Source organism: Ranitomeya variabilis, chromosome 5 (assembly GCF_051348905.1).
Source record: "Ranitomeya variabilis isolate aRanVar5 chromosome 5, aRanVar5.hap1, whole genome shotgun sequence".
Taxonomy (NCBI): Eukaryota; Metazoa; Chordata; class Amphibia; order Anura; family Dendrobatidae; genus Ranitomeya; species Ranitomeya variabilis.
In genome coordinates this window covers 498007908-498028073 of record NC_135236.1, presented here as the reverse complement: position 1 = coordinate 498028073, position 20166 = coordinate 498007908, and the positions used below count along the sequence as shown (strand labels likewise).

The 20166-nt window shown below is 41.3% G+C and overlaps 1 protein-coding gene across 5 annotated transcripts in view; it reads right to left on the bottom strand.

The window, feature by feature from the left end:
- The window catches only part of CHST11 (carbohydrate sulfotransferase 11), a 289276-nt gene that overhangs the window by 5550 nt on the left and 263560 nt on the right, over positions 1–20166 (bottom strand). The gene's annotated exons all lie outside the window — the stretch shown is intronic.

Here is a 20166-nt window from a genome sequence, read left to right as displayed (position 1 = left end):
TTTATGCCTGCTGCTCCTGAGTATTCCATATTTATTTTTTTTTTAATTTGACATATGGTTCCAGACATAAATTGCCTTTTTATGTTAGTTTTAAGATCTTTACCAAGGAGGCGTTGTTCACAGGGTACTTTAGCGCAGCCTAAAGACATGCCCCCAGAGAATGCTGTAAGTTCCGCCCCATTGGTAAATCTGTGCATGTAACGTAGGGTGACTGTATTATTATACTCCCCTACCACCGCTGTCTCCGGAATCCAGTGTCGTTCTGCCCCTCTCCTCAGTGACATCAGTGGAATCCCAGTTAGTCGTCGTCTTACTTTATGCTGTATGCATACGCCTGTTTTACAATATAAGCCTATGAATCCTCATTCTGATGCTCTTTACGTTCATACCGTTAATGCCACTTCTGGGTATTGCAGTGCAGCGTGACCCGGAGGGTCTGCCCAGCAGTGACGTCACTGAGGAGTGGAGCAGAACGGTGTTGGATCCCGGAGAAAGCGGCTTCAGGCGAGTATATTAATATAGAAACTCTACATTTAACACACATACACAGGTTTAATAAAAAATATATCTATGGGAATGTCTCCAACAAAGATTAACCACTGAAACAATAGATGGAAGCATGTGTAGTATGAGCAGGATTTATAAAAAAATTATATTATATATGTATACCCATACTAGAATACAACGTTTATTGTAGGGTACACAGGGTACAAATCCTTATACTGAGTGTGCTTCACTGTTAATATGAAAGACAAGTCCTCAGTGAAAACTTAACACTGGAGACCTGGTGGAATAAAGATATGATCTTGATCACAATATTTAATAAGCAAGGGATTTTACAACCTGTGGGTGGCCCATGATGCCATCCTGTGCGCCTCCCGCCATTTCTGACTCGTCTGTATTCACCGCTGATCTAATTTTTTTTCCCTGAAACGTGTTTCCAGTAATGGATTACGGTGTGTGCAGGCCAATCTTTATCTATTTTCTCAGTTATAGTTCACATATATTACACATTTACAAAGCAGGAGAATATAGATCATTAGCGGCCAGGAGCAGGATGGTACGCAGAACGCAGAACAGCCAGCGATTCTTGCGTTGTGCGTAGCATTTTCTAGTAGCCTTAGCTGCAGGGCTGCGCTCCTGCTCACTAGATGACAGGTTATCTTGCTAGAGCACATGTATATGATAAGCCACTCACTGAATACTGAATACGTTTAGATCCCCTGGGACAATAGCGGGCTATAGTCTGTGGTAATCTCCTTTTTGACCACCTTATTGCTATAGGATAAATTTAATGCATCCAACTCCTAATCCGGAATTAAGGACTCCCCTTGTGAAAACCTTGATAAAACATACTGAATCACAGACTTTGTAATTTGTCTTGCGAATGGTAACGCTGACTATACCGCCAGTATAACACACAGTGCATTCTCTATGAATATCATTCATTCAGCTCCTGGGTGGGATGCCCATGTGGATGACATTACAGACGGCCACCAGCTGAGAATGGGACTAATGACAGGACATTAACACCTTGGACCATGAAGGATTTCTACAGGATCACGCAGGTAATGATGCAGACTAAAGAAGCATTTACATTACAATGTAGTCGTGAATCGTTCTCGGCTATGCATCGTCCCGTGTAAACAGGACTTGTGCTGCCGAGAACTATGACAGCCTACGCCATTATAGGATCTAACATGGCCTCTGTGCTTCTCACAGTAGCTGATGTACAGTGCGGATCAAAAGTCTGAGACACTCCCTCACACTAATGACAGATGGCAATGAGGGGTATAGAAATGAATGTTATATAACTAAAATCAGAAAGGTAAAACTTGATGGATATGTGCTTTTCACCGTAAGTAACTATGTACGTGACTATGAATGGTTGTTTTTGGCTTTTATCCTAAGTCGTGTGACAAGGATTATTAAATGGTCGATACTGACTTCTGGAATTGCTACTTCCTATAGGGGGCACTAGAGTTCTAGTCCTCTTCCTCTCTGATATACTATGACATTGTGGTGTTAAAATTTAAAGCACCACTCCAGAGGTTTTCTTATTGAAACAACGGAGTGGTGTCATTAACGTAAGTTCCCTGCCCCTAGTGTTATACTTACCAACTGCTGCCTTCATTTGTTCTTGGTGGCACTCCGATCGTCCTCTGCAGTTTGTGACCTGCCGGATCACTCCGGTGTTTGCTGGGTGAGGCAGAAGTCACTTCTCAATGTAAGTTTATGAGAGCCAGAATCAAGCTTTGATAGACTTAGATTGAGATCTTGTGACCATGACCTCTGACTTCTGTCCAGTCGGAAGTTGTGATCACAAGATGGTGGCTAGGGATCGGAGCGCCGCCAGGAGCTGAAGACGGCAGCTGGTATACTACTAATGGCAGGAAACTTACATTTGTGCCATCATTCCAGCACTGAAATAAAACGCTGGAGTGGTGCTTTAAGGTGAACATTTCTTTTTCTTTTACCTACTGGCTGTCCATTTATTAAGGCTGATTACTCAACCAAGTAAATTTCAAGAAGTGCCTTTCTCTGGAGCTTTGTTAAGCAGAATCTAAATAATATGTAAGAACGAGATGCTGGGAAGTGCACGGTAAGGGACTTTTGACACAAAGGGCATATTACTGGGAAACATAAAGAAGAGGAAGCACTTACATCTTAAGATACAAACATTTCTGTCACCAATCTGTAGCTGACATTTTATGCTATTAAGTAGTGTACTGAGTGGAAACAATTTCCCACAACACTGCCAATTTACTTCTCTCCCCTGCTGAAACACACAATACGGTAGACGGGTGGAGTTCAGCGGTAGTTTTCAGTTTTACACATAAGTTGGAGATCCAGCTAAGACTGGCAGAAGTGTTATAAATATACTGAAATTGGTTTGAAATTGGTTCAGGATTGTTAACCGTAAGTTGCAACTGCAATTTCCTCTAGTAATCTTCTGCTATAAGCAGGTGGACTCACATATATATCCCCAAAAAGTCTTGTGTAGACGAACGTATTATCGGTCCAACAAAACACCTGATCACACCGGACCAATTTTATGCTTTGGAGCTGTCCGTGCACATGTCCCATTTTTTTCCTTTTACAGAGCAGGTCTGGGAGAAAAAAAATCAAAGCAGGCCAGAGTCTGATCTGATATTTCGATTGCACTTGGCCATGGCAAAGAGTCTGTGGAAAACATCAGACTGCACTTTGATGACATATGAGTGCAGTTTAGTTTCTATTTCTGACAGAATGGAGAACATGGTGAAATGTTATATCTCCATCTTCTCATCATCCAAGAGAATCGGATCACACAATGCTCACAGTCTGATCATAGTCTGAACAGAGTGTGATTTGAATAATCGATCAGATAAGAGAATTTTCACTCCTGCAGACAGAAATGAATTCGCTCATCAGAGAGAGTCGAGTCAATTATGCAAATCACAGGTTGATCAAACTCAGATCAGAGTGTGAGCATAGTGTGATCCAATTCTCTTGGATTAGGAGAAGATAGAGAAAACATTTTTCCATCTTCTCCATTCTGTGAGCTCATGCAAATCATAGTGCACACAGATGTCATCAGAGTGTTTCCATGGACTCACTCAATAATTGGATCAAACTTTGGCATGCAATGATTTTTTTCCTCTGACCGGTTTGGTCCGAGGAAAAAATATGACGTACACGGCCCCATTACATAACATTGGTCCGAGTACGATCTGATGTTTTCTCGGTTCGCTCTTGGACCGAAAATACACTCATAAGTCCGTGCTCAGACTTTGACACCAAAGTGGTCAAATTAGGACACTAATGTCACAGTCTCCTGTTGGCATTTCTAGGCCTTCAATGTGAATTTTAGACTAGAATTCAGTACTCTATGGAGAATCATCTTCCCCACTGTGTTGCTGTCAGTACGCTTCCATGTCAATGTCATTTATGGACTGTATTAGCTCCTTAAAGAAATTACAACAGATCCTTTTGAAGAAGAACAAGACAAAATCTGATTAAAGGAAAAGTGATTTAAAAAAGTGTATGGAAACATCTGTGAAAAATAGCAGAATTTACAGTTTTCCCAACCTAATATATGTGCTGGCCTGCAAAGGACTGAAAATGAGAAAAGAAAACTGGTCCGGGTGGTGAGGTGGCTTCAGGCAGTACACGTCAGCAGGGCGACGGGGTCACATTGTTAAACCCCTTGTCACTATAGGAGGTTGAGTTTTTGGAACTTCTCCTGCAATCTAATTGACAGCCATCAACCTCCAGCTTACAGTGCTATCAGGTGCCAAATCTGCTACCCACAGGTAAATCTCTATAATAAGCCTCAAGGCCTTTTCTTCTAGCTGTTTGAACACAGCATGGCCAAGTAATCATTGTAAACTTGTCAGCTTTTCTAACATGAAAAATGGACACATACAACTAAAAGGCCCAAACACCTTTCAATTATTTCTGCACCACCGGATTTTTTCAGAACATATGCATGGGGTCATTAGGCATTTGTGTAACCCTTCTTTTCCTCAGTAACAGAGTTATTAAAAAATCATGTGGTTTTGGGAGGGAGAAGTGATTAAAATGGTAATAAAATACCTGTGGTGTGGATTCCAAAAATAGAAAGCAATCTGTCTGTAATTATGAAGGTCAGGGTTAGAAGGGCCTTGTTGTCTTCTATGGCTGGAGATGTGGAGTGAGCAACCTTTATTCAGGGCTCTAATACCTAAGGAGCAATTTGAGAGGAACAAACCCGCAATTTGAAAAGAACAAACCCTCTACCTTCCAAATCAAGTAGTACCACTTCATATGTACCAACGACATGTTACATATTTGAAGCCGTAAAATTACTCAATTCTCTGATCCATATCATAAATACTATTACTACCAGGATTAGATTCTGTTAGAAAAGAATATGTACACTTTTGCAACCATTTTGATTGCTTCAACTCATTTAAAATAAAATAATAAAAAACATAATAAACTTTGATTATAGCCGTGACGGTCATGCCTGAAGAATTAAGCAACACACTGTGGTTTTATAGTCTGTAACGTAGACACACAGGCCTGCATAGGAGTTGTAAAGTCAAAATGATAGATGTTTCATCAACACTATTTGCAAAGTAAATCCATTTCTTATGCATTGGAGAAATAACAAAAGTGGCTGCAAAAGTGCACATAGCATGTAAAGGGTTATCATCATCATCTTATAAAGTGATGGCATGGCCTTAGGATATACTTATCGCTCTATGATCCGTGAGGTTTCAACATCAAGGACCTACTTTGATCCTGAAAATGAACAGGGCACATTGCTTATTCAGTACCCTAACAGTCTCTATCTCCAAAGCAATGCTTTGGGACACTCTGTGCAAAGGGTCTTGCAACAGGGAGTATGGGAAAGCCCCTTCATTCTTAGCCTTGCTTGGGGCTACAGAGGTTGGACCCCCAACAATCATGGAGTTTATATCCTAACAATATCCCATCACTTTATGGGATAAAAATACCTAGTTAACATAAACGTTCAGTCCCGGAATCCTGCATGTGACTTCTGCCAACAGAAGAGTAACCATCATTAAGCACCACAGTCTCCATCTTCTCTCAGCCACAGATTTCCTGCTCCTCTTTGCATGAGCATTTGTTTGTCAGGAAAACTGACACTCCCTCCTGATTGGCCATGTAGTCAAGACTTCACTTGATTTCTCTTGCTTTAGCCAATTTAGTGTAGTCTTGTTCTTACTCTGACCATGGCTTTCTTAAAAAATGTGTCATCCATCACCTCCTTTGGAATCAGTCACCTCATACCTTTCATCTTTAAGTTCAAATCTTTTGCCTGTTCTCTGACTATGTTCTACTTACATCCATTGGCTTATTGCATCTTGACCATTTCTAGGTGACAATTTTTGACTATGTTCCTAAATAAGCTACAATCTCTCCCTTCTGTTGCTGTAATGGAGTGACTATTTTGGGTAGATACCTCTTTGTGGAGGCTAAGGATGAAGAACTGGGATTCCTTAGAATCTGCTCCCAGTCTAGCTAGGGCCAAAATGATTGTGGCTAAGAGGATCCACTTCTTTAGGGCTCATTCCCACTTGCGATGAAATTGGACAAATGCAATCCGATCAAAAATCAGATTGCATTCGGACCAATGTTATTCCATTATTGTGTGTTTATCTGCATTTTTTTTCAGCTCGGATCAGATGACAATCGGACTGGGAAAAACTTGCAGCATGCTGCGATTGTAATCGGAAATCAGATCGCATCCCACAATAGAAGTCAATGGGTGTGAGAGAAAAATCACACAGCACTCAAACCATGCGAGTGCTGTCCGAATTTTACACATCGATCTCCATGGAAAAGCCGGCAATTCATGTGCCGCGTACAGTAAAATCACACTGACAGGTTAGAATAGAATACATATATACACATAGAATACATAGATATATAGATGTCAGTGACACACACATATATGTATACTGTATATATTACATAGATAGAAGAAAAGCCAGCAATTCAGAAGCTGCGTAGTGTAAGATCACATCAGGAGCCGACAGGATGAGATGGATTACATTACAGTAAATACATATAGAATAGATATATAGATGTCAGTGAAATATACAATTAGCGCAGTGTGTGTGCAGCTTACTGTACATGTATTTAATTATTAAAAGATTATTTTTCTGAAAAAAATGGTGTGGGCTCCAGCGTAATTTTCTTAACCAGCAGAGAGAAAACCGACGGCTGGGGGCAGATGTTTATAGCCTGGGAAGGGGTTAATTCCCATGGAGCTTCCCAGGCTATTAATATCAGCTCACAGCTGTATACTTAGCCTTTACTGGCTATTAAAATGGCGTACCCCCAAAAAAGTATATTGGTAAGTTTTATTAATTTACATTTGAAATCTACCAAAGGATGTTTCTGTTGTTGGACAACCCCAGTAATAACAGTACGTTGTAAGCATCAACGCTCAAAATTAAAGTCAGGAATGCACAATTCTGCTTGCTTTGTATGGAATAAGGGATCAAGCTGGAGATAATTTTTCTTACTTCTGAGTTTTCCATTTTAATACATTTTAAATGACTATATACATACACCCTCATATAAATATCATTTTAGGACTCTAACTCCCATTAATGAAATTGATGGCATATGCTGGAATCAATAGTCCTAGAATACGTTGAAGGTTTGAAAAATAAAAAATAAGGGACATTACTGTGATTATGACTTACATGTTGGCTCATTCTTTAAGCAGCGGCATAAATCAGCATTTTAATTAAGGGGTATGTCATAAAGAAAAATGGCAGACACAAATAAAGCTGTCTATCCTGCAAATATTGTCACCAAGATTCATAGAGGTCAAATCTAGCTCAAGTAATCTGTGCTGCTAAATCTGAAAGTCAGCCAGAGATTACGTGAAATTGTGCCAACCAGGAGACATGGAACAGGTGGAGGAAGATCTACAAAGGTGAAAGTGATTTAAACTTAGATTTTGTGAGTCACATGGAGTAAAATTGTATGGAAGCATTGCATCATATTCTTTATAACGTAGGTATATTTTTGATGCATACATTCATTACATTATGAAATTTATGGAGCCCCTGAGACAACAGGGCACGGAGTCAATACTACTTGTAGACCCTAGGATAAAAAAAAATGAGCAAATAACCTGCAGTAAGCAGATTGATAAATAGTAATAGTACATGTTAATAGCATAGGGGACTTAGTTGACACCATTTTGATCAAACAATTGTAAATGCCACCATACTGTGAGAAGGTGTACCCCAATAAGTATGGTCCCTAACTCTTGTAGTTCAACTCACTACTTGCCAGCAAGTCTCAAAATAGACTGGGAGTAGAGCAAGACCCAGACCTGACTGTTTAAACACCTACCCATGGAAAGCTATATATACACAATGCATAGTTCAAAAAGGAGGAGCCATGCCCCTATATATACAAAGTTCAAAAAACTAAAGCAATGCCAAAGACATGATGCAGAACACACTTTGGTTGAGTATTTTGTACATATAGGGGCATGAACAGCCATTTTTGGGCTGTGCATTTTGTTAATATAGCTTCCACTGGTGGGTGCTGAAACAGGTCTGGGTTCTCCTCTGTCCCTATCTATTTTGAGGCTTGCAGGCACATAGCGAGGTGAGCTACAAGAGTTAGGGCCATCTGGATTGGGTACACCTTGTCATGGTAGGATGGCTTTTACACTCTTTTGATCAAAATATAATGACATCCGTGATATTATCCATTTACTTGCTGAATGACTTTACACATGTATTACCAAGTCTGTAGGGAGAACATGTACTGAACATATATCAACAAGACCAGCCTAATAAACAGTCATATTTCCTATCGTCAGTTTAAATAAAATGTATAGAAAAGGGGAATTGGCTTATAGTGAGTAAAATTGATCCAAAATGTTGGTACAAAATATTGATCTAAACTAGTATACCCAAACAGAGGTCGTGTGAGGAAGAAAACACATTAGATATAAGCGAATCTTTTGAAATTAGAATTCGCCAGCTTTGCTAAATATATCCCCCCCCTAAAAAAAAGGATTTGCAGTGAATCGATTCACCATGATTTGCAGGCATTGCCCTGAAATGACATGAGGTCTCCTTCAGTGTTTTATGGCTTTCTCTCCAACTCAATTGCCGAGTTTGGACATCCTTACACTATCCAGATTCGCTATAAAATGGCTGCTATTTCTGTTCATTTTATAGGCTATGACAGTCCTTCATTGTCTCTGCTATACCAGGTAATATATTAGCAGTAAGGCTTTATGAGGAAGCTTTCTTGAATGCACCCAAAGTCATGTGAACTTTCTCTGGCTGATGTAATCTTCTGCAATGTGTAAAATGGCGAAAGCCATTTTGGGTGATTTGTGAGAAGTGAATATAGTTCAAATTGGCCACATTGTGCGAAATACCATTCAACACAATAACAATTATCTCATCTCTAAAATCATCCACTATGCCAAACAAGATGCACCAAATTTATCAGACAGACAGAACGATAAACCTTGCGCATCTTCTCCCTGCCCGGTCAAGTTTTACGCTGTCAGTAATAATAAATGTACCCAAATATGTTATAAATAAAAATCTAAAAATTGATGCAGCATAATCTGGACTTTGCGCCAATGTGTTCTAATTCATTTGGATGTTGTGCTTGCTACATTTGATTTATCAGCTACACTTCACCCAATGAAGTATAAGCTGCTTTCACAGGCTAGTCAGTCGAAGCAATTAATGATTCCTCGATGTAGAAAATTTACAACTATGACTTCCATCAATTTTGTTTCTGAGCCATAAATCCTTCAGAGCAGAGGAAAGTGATTAATATTTACAGTAAAAAATAACAGGACTTCCAATTTAAGACTATATCTAGTAGCAATTTTACAGCCTGTAAAGCTGCATTCACACATCCATGTGAATGCCGGTGTGCTGCCCAATTATTTATTGGACAGCACACAGACCCACTGAGTACATCCTACTCTAATCCTCAACATCAGATCAGAATAGGACATGCTCTGAGTTTCACCCATCTCATTCTTGGATCTATCATTTTACGGATGTGTGACTAGATCTGTGGGACTATATGAGCCGAGTGCTGTCTAATAAGATATCTGACAGCACTCAGACAGGTTACACGGATGTGTGAATGCACCCCAGTAGTCAAACATTTTTTTTTTTTTTAACTTCTCATCTCCTATTGATAAACAACAACAACAACAATCCCTAGATCTTGATCTAAATCCTGTAAAATGACGGATGGTTAACAGAATTCCACTGAAGAATTTATATTAATATTTTAATTTAAATGTAGATAGAGACCTGTCAATCAACTAGAGAGGTGTAGAGAGAAGCCGACCAGGGACAGCACCTAAAAAGTCTCATCTTTCCCTATTGATCTTTAAAGGGAATCTGTCACCCTTTTGAGTTTCTATGGGCACTGTCTTCAATTTTGATGTGCACAGATGCTGGAGAGTCACTGTAATTGTGTGTCCCAGTGATCTCCAGCGCACAGTAAAGTTGAACTCTCCACACTGCAAAGCAGAGACGGCAGGTAGAAAGCACAGGTGCGGGATTTCCGGCCGTGCACGTGACGTCAAAGGGACACTGAAGGGAAAGGGAGAAGAAATCTTGTATAATGAAGAGATGAGGCAATCTTATCTTCTGGGCAGCGTACGCCACACAGCCTGGAAGGTCAAAGCTATAAAAGATGATTTTTACTCAACACGGCTACGTTCACACATTGCATTTTTGCAGCTTTTTTTATTACATGTTTAACCCCTTCATGACACAGCCTATTTTGGCCTTAATGACCTGGCCGTTTTTTGCAATTCTGACCAGTGTCCCTTTATGAGGTAATAACTCAGAAACGCTTCAACAGATCCTAGCGATTCTGAGATTGTTTTTTCGTGACATATTGGGCTTCATGTTAGTGGTAAATTTAGGTCGATAATTTCTGAGTTTATTTGTGAAAAAAACTGAAATTTGGTGAAAATTTTGAAAATTTTGCAATTTTCACATTTTGAATTTTTATTCTGTTAAATGAGAGAGTTATGTGACACAAAATAGTTAATAAATAACATTTCCCACATGTCTACTTTACATCAGCACAATTTTGGAAACAAATTTTTTTTTTGCTAGGAAGTTATAAGGGTTAAAATTTGACCACTGATTTCTCATTTTTACAACAAAATTTACAAAACCATTTTTTTTAGGGACCACCTCACATTTGAAGTCATTTTGAGGATTCTATATGGCTGAAAATACCCAAAAGTGACACCGTTCTAAAAACTGCACCCCTCAAGGTGCTCAAAACCACATTCAAGAAATTTATTAACCCTTCAGGTGTTTCACAGCAGCAGAAGCAACATGGAAGTAAAAAATGAACATTTAACTTTTTAGTCACAAAAATGATCTTTTAGCAACAATTTTTTTATTTTCCCAAGGGTAAAAGGAGAAACTGGACCACGAACGTTGTTGTCCAATTTGTCCTGAGTACGCTGATACCTCATATGTGGGGGTAAACCACTGTTTGGGCGCACGGCAGGGCTCGGAAGGGAAGGAGCGCCATTTGACTTTTTCAATGAAAAATTGGCTCCAATCTTTAGCGGACACCATGTCACGTTTGGAGAGCCCCCGTGTGCCTAAACATTGGAGCTCCCCTACAAGTGACCCCATTTTGGAAACTAGACCCCCCAAGGAACTTATCGAGATGCATAGTGAGCACTTAAAACCCCCAGGTGCTTCACAGAAGTTTATAACGCAGAGCCGCGAAAATAAAAAATAATTTTTCTTTCCTCAAAAATGATTTTTAGTCCGGAACTTTTTATTTTCCCAAGGGTAATAGGAGAAATTGGACCCCAAATGTTGTTGTCCAGTTTGTCCTGAGTACGATGATACCCCATATGTGGGGGTAAACCACTGTTTGGGCGCACGGCAGGGCTCGGAAGGGAAGGCACATCATTTGGCTTTTTGAATGGAAAATTAGCTCCAATCATTAGCGGACACCATGTCGCGTTTGGAGAGCCCCTGTGTGCCTAAACATTGGAGCTCCCCCACAAGTGACACCATTTTGGAAACTAGACCTCACAAGGAACTAATCTAGATGTGTGGTGAGCACTTTGAACCCCCAAGTGCTTCACAGAAGTTTATAACGCAGAGCCATGAAAATAAAAAATAATTTTTCTTTTCTCAAAAATGATTTTTTAGCCCACAATTTTTTATTTTCCCAAGGGTAACAGGAGAAATTGGACCCCAAAAGTTGTTGTCCAGTTTCTCCTGAGTACGCTGATACCCCATATGTGGGGGTAAACCACTGTTTTGGCACACGTCGGGGTTCGGAAGGGAAGTAGTGACGTTTTGAAATGCAGACTTTGATGGAATGCTCTGCGGGCGTCAGGTTGCGTTTGCAGAGCCCCTGATGTGCCTAAACAGTAAGAACTCCCCACAAGTGACCCCATTTTGGAAACTAGACCCCCAAGGGAACTTATCTAGATGTGTGGTGAGCACTTTGAACCCCCAAGTGCTTCACAGAAGTTTATAACGCAGAGCCGTGAAAATAATAAATGTGTTTCCTTTCCTCAAAAATATTTTTTTAGCCCAGAATTTTTTTATTTTCTCAAGGGTAACAGGAGAAATTTGACCCCAAAAGTTGTTGTCCAGTTTCTCCTGAGTACGCTGATACCCCATATGTGGGGGTAAACCACTGTTTGGACGCACGTCAGGGCTCGGAAGGGAAGTAGTGACATTTGAAATGCAGACTTTGATGGAATGGTCTGCGGGCGTCACGTTGCATTTGCAGAGCTCCTGATGTGCCTAAACAGTAGAAACCCCCCACAAGTGACCCCATTTTGGAAACTAGACCCCCCAAGGAACTTATCTAGATGTGTGGTGAGCACGTTCAAGCCCCAAGTGCTTCACAGAAGTTTACAACGCAGAGCCGTGAAAATAAAAAATAATTTTTCTTTCCTCAAAAAAGATGTTTTCGTAAGCAATTTTTTATTTTCACAAGGGTAACAGGAGAAATTGGACCCCAATGTTTGTTGCCCAGTTTGTTGTGAGTATGCTGGTACCCCATATGTGGGGGTAAACCACTGTTTGGGCGCATGTCAGGGCTCGGAAGAGAAGTAGTGACATTTGAAATGCAGACTTTGATGGAATGGTCTGCGGGCGTCACTTGCATTTGCAGAGCCCCTGATGTGCCTAAACAGTAGAAACATCACACAAGTGACCTCATTTTGGAAACTACACCCCCCAAGGAACTTATCTAGATGTGTGGTGAGCACTTTCAACCCCCAAGTGCTTCACAGAAGTTTATAACGCAGAGCCGTGAAAATAAAAAATAATTGTTCTTTCCTCAAAAATTATGTTTTAGCAAGTAATTTTTTATTTTTGCAAGGGTAACAGGAGAAATCGGACCCCAACAGTTGTTGCCCAGTTTGTCCTGAGTACGCTGGTACCCCATATGTGGGGGTAAACCACTGTTTGGGCGCACGTCGGGGCTTGGAAGGGAGGGAGCACCATTTGACTTTTTGAACGCAAGATTGGCTGGAATCAATGGTGGCGCCATGTTGCGTTTGGAGACCCCTGATGTGCCTAAACAGTGGAAACCCCTCAATTCTAACTCACTAACCCCAACACACCCCTAACCCTAATCCCAACTGTAGCCATAACCCTAATCACAACCCTAACCCCAACACACCCCTAACCACAACCCTAACCCCAACAAACCCGTAACCCTAATCCCAACCCTAACCCTAATCCTAACCCTAATCCCAACCCTAACCCTAATCCCAACCCTAACCACAACTGTAACCCCAACACACCCCTAACCCTATCCGTAACCCTAACCACAAGCCTAATCTTAACCCTATTTCTAACCCTAGCCCTAATTCCAACCCTAACTCTAATTCCAACCCTAACCCTAAGGCTATGTGCCCACGTTGCGGATTCGTGTGAGATTTTTCCGCACGATTTTTGAAAAATCTGCAGGTAAAAGGCACTGCGTTTTACCTGCGGATTTACAGCGGATTTCCAGTGTTTTTTTGTGCGGATTTCACCTGCGGATTCCTATTGAGGAACAGGTGTAAAACGCTGCAGAATCCGCACAAAGAATTGACATGCTGCAGAAAATACAACGCAGCGTTTCCGCACGGAATTTTCTGCACCATGGGCACAGCGGATTTGGTTTTCCATAGGTGTACATGGTACTGTAAACCTGATGGAAAACTGCTACAAATTCGCAGCGGCCAATCCGCTGCGGATCCGCGGCCAATCCGCTGCGGATCCGCGGCCAATCCGCTGCGGATCCGCAGCCAAATCCGCACTGTGTGCACATGCCCTAACCCTACCCCTAACCCTACCCCTACCCCTAGTTCTAACCCTAGTTCTAACCCTAACCCTAGTGGAAAAAGAAAAAAAAATATTTTCTTTTTTTTATTATTGTCCCTACCTTTGGGGGTGATAAAGGGGGGGGGGGGTCATTTACTATTTTTTTTATTTTGATCACTGTGATCAAACTATACCTGGAACGAATCTTTTGGAAGATGGCGGCGCCCATGGAGAAGACGGATGGACACCGGGAGCCTCGGTAAGTATAAGGGGGTGGAGATCGGGGCACGGGGGGGGCGTCAGAGCACGGGGGGGTGGCATAGGAGCACGGGGGGAGCGGACAGGAGGACAGGGGAGCGGAGCACAAGACGAAGGGGAGCGGACCACAGATCGGTGGCTTGGGGGGGCGATCGGTGGGGTGGGGGGGGGGGTCACATGAGTGTTTCCAGCCATGGCCGATGATATTGCAGCATCGGCCATGGCTGGATTGTAATATTTCACCAGTTTTTTAGGTGAAATATTACAAATCGCTCTGATTGGCAGTTTCACTTTCAACAGCCAATCAGAGCGATCGTAGCTGAAATTGGAGTTAACCCTTTCACCCGATCTGCAGGGACGCGATCATTCCATGACGCCACATAGGCGTCATGGGTCGGATTGGCACAGGTTTTCATGACGCATACGTGGCGTCATGGGTCGGGAAGGGGTTAAACTGCTTACAAAAAGCAGGTTTTACTAAGTTTTTATTGCGCTTTCTATTCTTTTACTGCGGTTTTGTCAGGGTATGTTTGTCTCCTGTGCATGTTGATAAAGTTTAGTGCATAAAAAAAATAATCTGATTCAACTTCGTCAGGTTTAGGGATAAAAAACGCAGTTAAACCTGATACCTGCGTTTTTGCAACTTTTTTTGCACTACCCATTTGTAACAGCGTGTCCCTCCCCCGGCCTGTGTCCCTGGACTGCAATGTATTCAGGCCTGAGTCAACAACCAGTGGTGGAGTCTGTCTTTGTTCTCCTCAGCATAGAATTTATCCAATACAAGCGTGTAGCTTCTGGAAACTTCTGAAGTTAGCCACATTGTAAAAAGTAAGTGAGAGCCCTCCCCCATGGAGGGGTGGATCCCAGGACACAGAACAATAGACACATTGTTTGGCCCAAGCAGTTGGGTGTTGACGGGCCAGGGGCTAGGATCTTATGCTGAGGCGAGGGACTAGGATCTTATGCTGAGGTGAGATCCTGGTGCCCGTGTGTGGAGGGTTAACAGCTGCCACGTGGAATGGTGTTATGTCCCTCATCTGTTGGATCCATTGAACTCATCCCAGGATTATTTCTGCCTTTTCCCTGGCGTCGGATTACCGGATGGCACCCCCAAAACTGTTCCCCTCTTGGCGTGAACTCACTGTGGACTCTAAGAAATGCTACTGATATTTTATGTTCTATGCTCCCTGTCTCAATCCCGTTGGATTGATCATCATCCTGATGTCCCTTCATGCTCTGTCGCACACACCGTCACAAACTGGTTGGCAGTAAAAAAGAAGGAAAGACGCAAAGCATTCTAGCTTGGGATGTGCTGACTGAACGTGAAAATATTCCACTGACCGTAATCTAGAGGATAAACAGTCGCACTCAGAGTCACATATAATTTGCAAAAAAAGGATTTATTTCAATCACCAGATAAAGAAAATTGCGTCACCGCAGTAGAGAAATGCAAACTATTCCATAAGGTATGGAATAGTTTGCATTTGACTACTTCCACTATTTGGTCCACCTGCTGTATCAGCAGGTTTCTACACTCGTCCCTCTTTTCTCTGCTCAAATTATTTGGCTAAACTTTATATGTATGTAATTTTGTTTAATAAATGATTACTTGGTTTTTATGCTACCTCTTGGTGTTCATTGTACTTCATGGTGCTCTGTGTTTTCAGCGTGTGAACAGAGCCTAAGGCAACATCCAGGAGGCATGACTAATTTCAGCTGTATACAACCTATATGCCCAAATTAATAACTCAAAAACTCAAAAGGGTGACAGATTTCCTATAAACTACTGTATGTTTATTCTGAAATGCCAGATCTACCAGGCTGTGATTCCTGCTGCCCATGGTTTTGGCAGCATGAATCGATTTACAGCTTCTCTTAAAGGGAACCTGTCACCCCGTTTTTTCCATATGAGATAAAAATACTGTTAAATAGGGCCTGAGCTGTGCATTACAATAGTGTATTTTGTGGACCCCGATTCCCCACCTATGCTGCCGAAATACGTTACCAAAGTAGCCGTTTTCGCCTGTCAATCAGGCTGGTCTGGTCAGATGGGCGTGGTGTCTTCCCCCAGATCTTGCTTATTTTTCCGTTGGTGGCGTAGTGGTTTGCGCATGCCCAAGTCCAGAATCCACTGCACAGGGGAGGGAAAAGAGCGCGATCTGCGCTATTCCCCTGGTGATCGGTGGGGGCGGCCATCTTCCTGTGGCCGCGCGTGCGCAGATGGAGCGCTCTGCTGCCCGGGGCTTCAGGAAAATGGCCGCGGGATGCCGCGCGTGCGCAGATGGAGATCGCGGCGGCCATTTTCCTGAAGCAGAGTTCGCATCTCGGCTTCAATCAGATGCTGGTGCAGATTCTCTTATGAGATTTAAATGGCAGACATCCAGAAACACAGGTTTTTATATGCATAATCGCTTCCATACCGTATGTCTGCAATGCAGTGTATGATTATACATAAAGTCAGATTGAGCGCTGATTAAGATTTCTTGCTACAAACTTTCTTAATTGTGGCTTTTATAAACTATATGAAATCGATTGTGATATGATATGCTCGAACATCTCCACTGGAAAGAGGATGTTTTTCATAAAGTAATCAGGATAAAACAATTCTCCATGAAAACTTCCAGTTTTGAGAAACATACACAAAAAAGGGTTTCATATTATATGCAATGTACGTATTAAAGGATATCTTGGGGCTGTATGTAAAGAAGGGAGACATGAAACAATGGTGTCACAAACTCAGTATGTGCTCACGATGAACAATGTAGTGATCATGAGAGCATAAACTCCTATTATCTTATCCAACATTTCTGACAATGCTTAGACGATTGGCCACTGGGAACTGAGAATTATCTGATTGAAATTGTCGTAAGAGAGTTTTCTCATCTTTCATTTCAATCAACACGGACATGGTGGTGGAATATATGACAGTCAAATGATGACTTTAAAGACAATCACAGTAATAATGAACACATCAAAATGAGAACAAGAAGGCGATAGTAACAATATGTAACAAGACTGAAAAAAGGGATTTGCAGTATGTAGTATGTCTTTCCTGCAGCCCTGTTAAAAAAGGGAGCAGCAATGAGACGGCGCTGTTGTGGCAAGGGCTTTAAAAAGTGTAAAAAAAAAAAAGATCAATATAGATAAATGTAAGATTACGGACTTGGTTTGAGGAAATACAAAGTATAATTATGTACTAAACTAGATGGTGGCACGATTCGAACGCATCGGGTATTCTAGAATATGTATGTATGTACTTCGCGCTTAGCACAGCCCACGCAGTATATAACACAGCCCACGCAGTATATAACACAGCCCACGCAGTATATAACACAGCCCACGCAGTATATAACACAGTCCACGCAGTATATAACACAGGCCACGCAGTATATAACACAGCCCACATAGTATATAACAGCCCAAGCAGTATATAACACAACCCACGCAGTATATAACACTGCCCACATAGTATATAGCAGCCACGCAGTATATAACACAGCCCACACAGTATATAACACAGCCCATAGTATATAACACTGCCCACGTAGTATATAGCAGCCACGCAGTATATAACACAGCCCATGCAGTATATAACACAGCCCACATAGTGTATAACACAGCCCACATAGTGTATAACACAGCCCATGCTGTGTGTGTTATTGCTATTGAGCTCCATTCATTTCAAGGGCACCGAGCTTCAATACCGATCACAAGCGATGCACACGTCTGGCACTGTGTTTGAAAGAAAACATCCATGATTTTTTTATTCTGAACTACTCCGCTAACACCTACATCTAGAACACATGTACTTGGTCTTTATGGCTTTCAAGCTCCACGTCTAAACAAGAATGTTTCCATTCACTGACAGTAAGCAAAGAGGATCTCTCCCTTCTGGATCATGGGGGAGTCCTGAGTGTGGGACCATCTCGCTGTAAAGTCCTTACCTCTAATAGGAAATATGGATGGGATTTTCTAAGACAACCCTTTTTAAGCATATTTTATTTCAGTGGGAAATTAAAATAATTTCTGCATTTTTGTAACAGCTAATTTGGAAATGTAAGTTGCATGACATAGTAAGCATGCAATGAAATATCTACGTGCCATGTGTATTTTTTTACATCAATACCAGTGACATCTGCAGAACTATAATAAGACACTGTGATTGCCAAGTAGGAAAAGCACCAGGTTTCCCTGCCGTTTTCTGATGTGATGATACTTTGTGCCGCTCACAGCATTATGTACATGTGAATGTAAAATATCTATGGCTGGGGTAAAAGCAATCTGTCATCTGCAGCTCATTTACCCCCCGTGGTGGCTGCCCTCTGTTCCATGTTAAATCCTCTGGGCTGTCTCAATTGATTGCTCATAGATTCTCGTCCCAATGCTTCAATTAATAATGTAATACACTGCACATGACATGACCCCATGAGTCCTTTCTGCAATTGGAAGGTTACGCATATATTGTAGTTTCCATTTATTTTATATATAAATTGAGTTAAGCAATTAGCCTCTAGAGATTGATAATATAGTATGACAAAATATGTTTTATAAATCAGAAACATACATAGAATGAAGATTTTCGAATTAGAAACATTTTAATAAAAGAAATTTAAGGGTTTGTTTGTACCAAGCTTGTACGTTGTAGGACAAGAGATAACTTGATCGCTGGAGGTCTGACAGATTGGCACATGACTAATCCCCATCGGAATTGAGAAGAGGTAGAGGTGCGCGTACTCAACATTTACTCTTTTTGGACAAGGTTCTGCAGAACCCCGTCCTCTGGATCATTGGGGGGTCACAGTGGTGAGAAACCTAGAGACCAATAAATTGCCCTCCGTCTTTAAAGTCCTTTATGAGTTTTTTAATCTACTGTTAGTTTTGTTCTCAATTTTAACATGTGGTATGAACCAGTGGAAAGAGGGGGCAACTTGTCATGGGTTAAGAATACAGCAATATCTTGAGACATCTGAAAGTAGCAATGCTAAAAATTGGGCTATGAGGCCTCCCATCCTATATGTAAAAATACTGAATAATGTAGGTTGTGAAACACAAAAAAGCACAATATACCAAGTTGTCATATACTTTTCAAGAAGTTGTCTTTTGCGCTGTTCTGTAGTACCCGGTAGCAGCAACTACACATTGACGGGAGCTGTGCACTGCCGCCTGTTCGTAGTGTGTTTACATCTGGTTGGTAAAGATAGATGTCAGGGGTACAAATGTTCGGATACCAGCTATCAAATACAGGTGCTTTTCACAAAATTAGAATATCATCAAAAAGTTAATTTATTTCAGTTCTTCAATACAAAAAGTGAAACTCATATATTCTATAGAGTCATTTCAAACTGAGTGATCTATTTCAAGTGTTTATTTCTGTTAATGTTAATGATTATGGCTTACAGCCAATGAAAACCCAAAAGTCATTATCTCAGTAAATTAGAATACTGTATAACAACAGCTTGAAAATGATTTTAAGATCTGAAATGTTGGCCTACTGAAATGTATGTTCAGTAAATGCACTCAATACTAGGTCAGGGCTACTTTTGATTCAATTATTGCATCGATGCCGCTTGGTGTGGAGGCGATCAGCCTGTGGCACTGCTGAGGTGCTATGGAAGCCCAAGTTGCTTTGATAGCAGCCTTCAGCTCGTCTGCATTGTTGGGTCTGGTGTCTTTCATCTTCCTCTTGATAATAGATTCTCTATGGGGTTAAGGTCAGAGGAATTTGCTGGCCAATCAAGCACAGTGATACTGTTGTTTTTAAACCAGGTATTGGTACTTTTCGCAGTGTGGACAAGTGCCAAGTCCTGCTGGAGAATGAAATTTCCATCTTCAAAAAGCTTGTTGACAGAGGGTAGCATGAAGCACTCTAAAATTTCCTGGTAGACGGCTGCACTGACTTTGGTCTTGATAAAACACAGTGGACCTACACCAGCAAATGACATGGCTCCCTAAACCATCACTGATTGTGGAAATTTCACACTAAACCTCAAAATGCTAAATTTACCTTCATCTGAAAACAACACCATGGACCACTGAGCAAGCAGTTTTTTTTCTCTTGGTCCAGGTAAGACGCTTCTCGCGT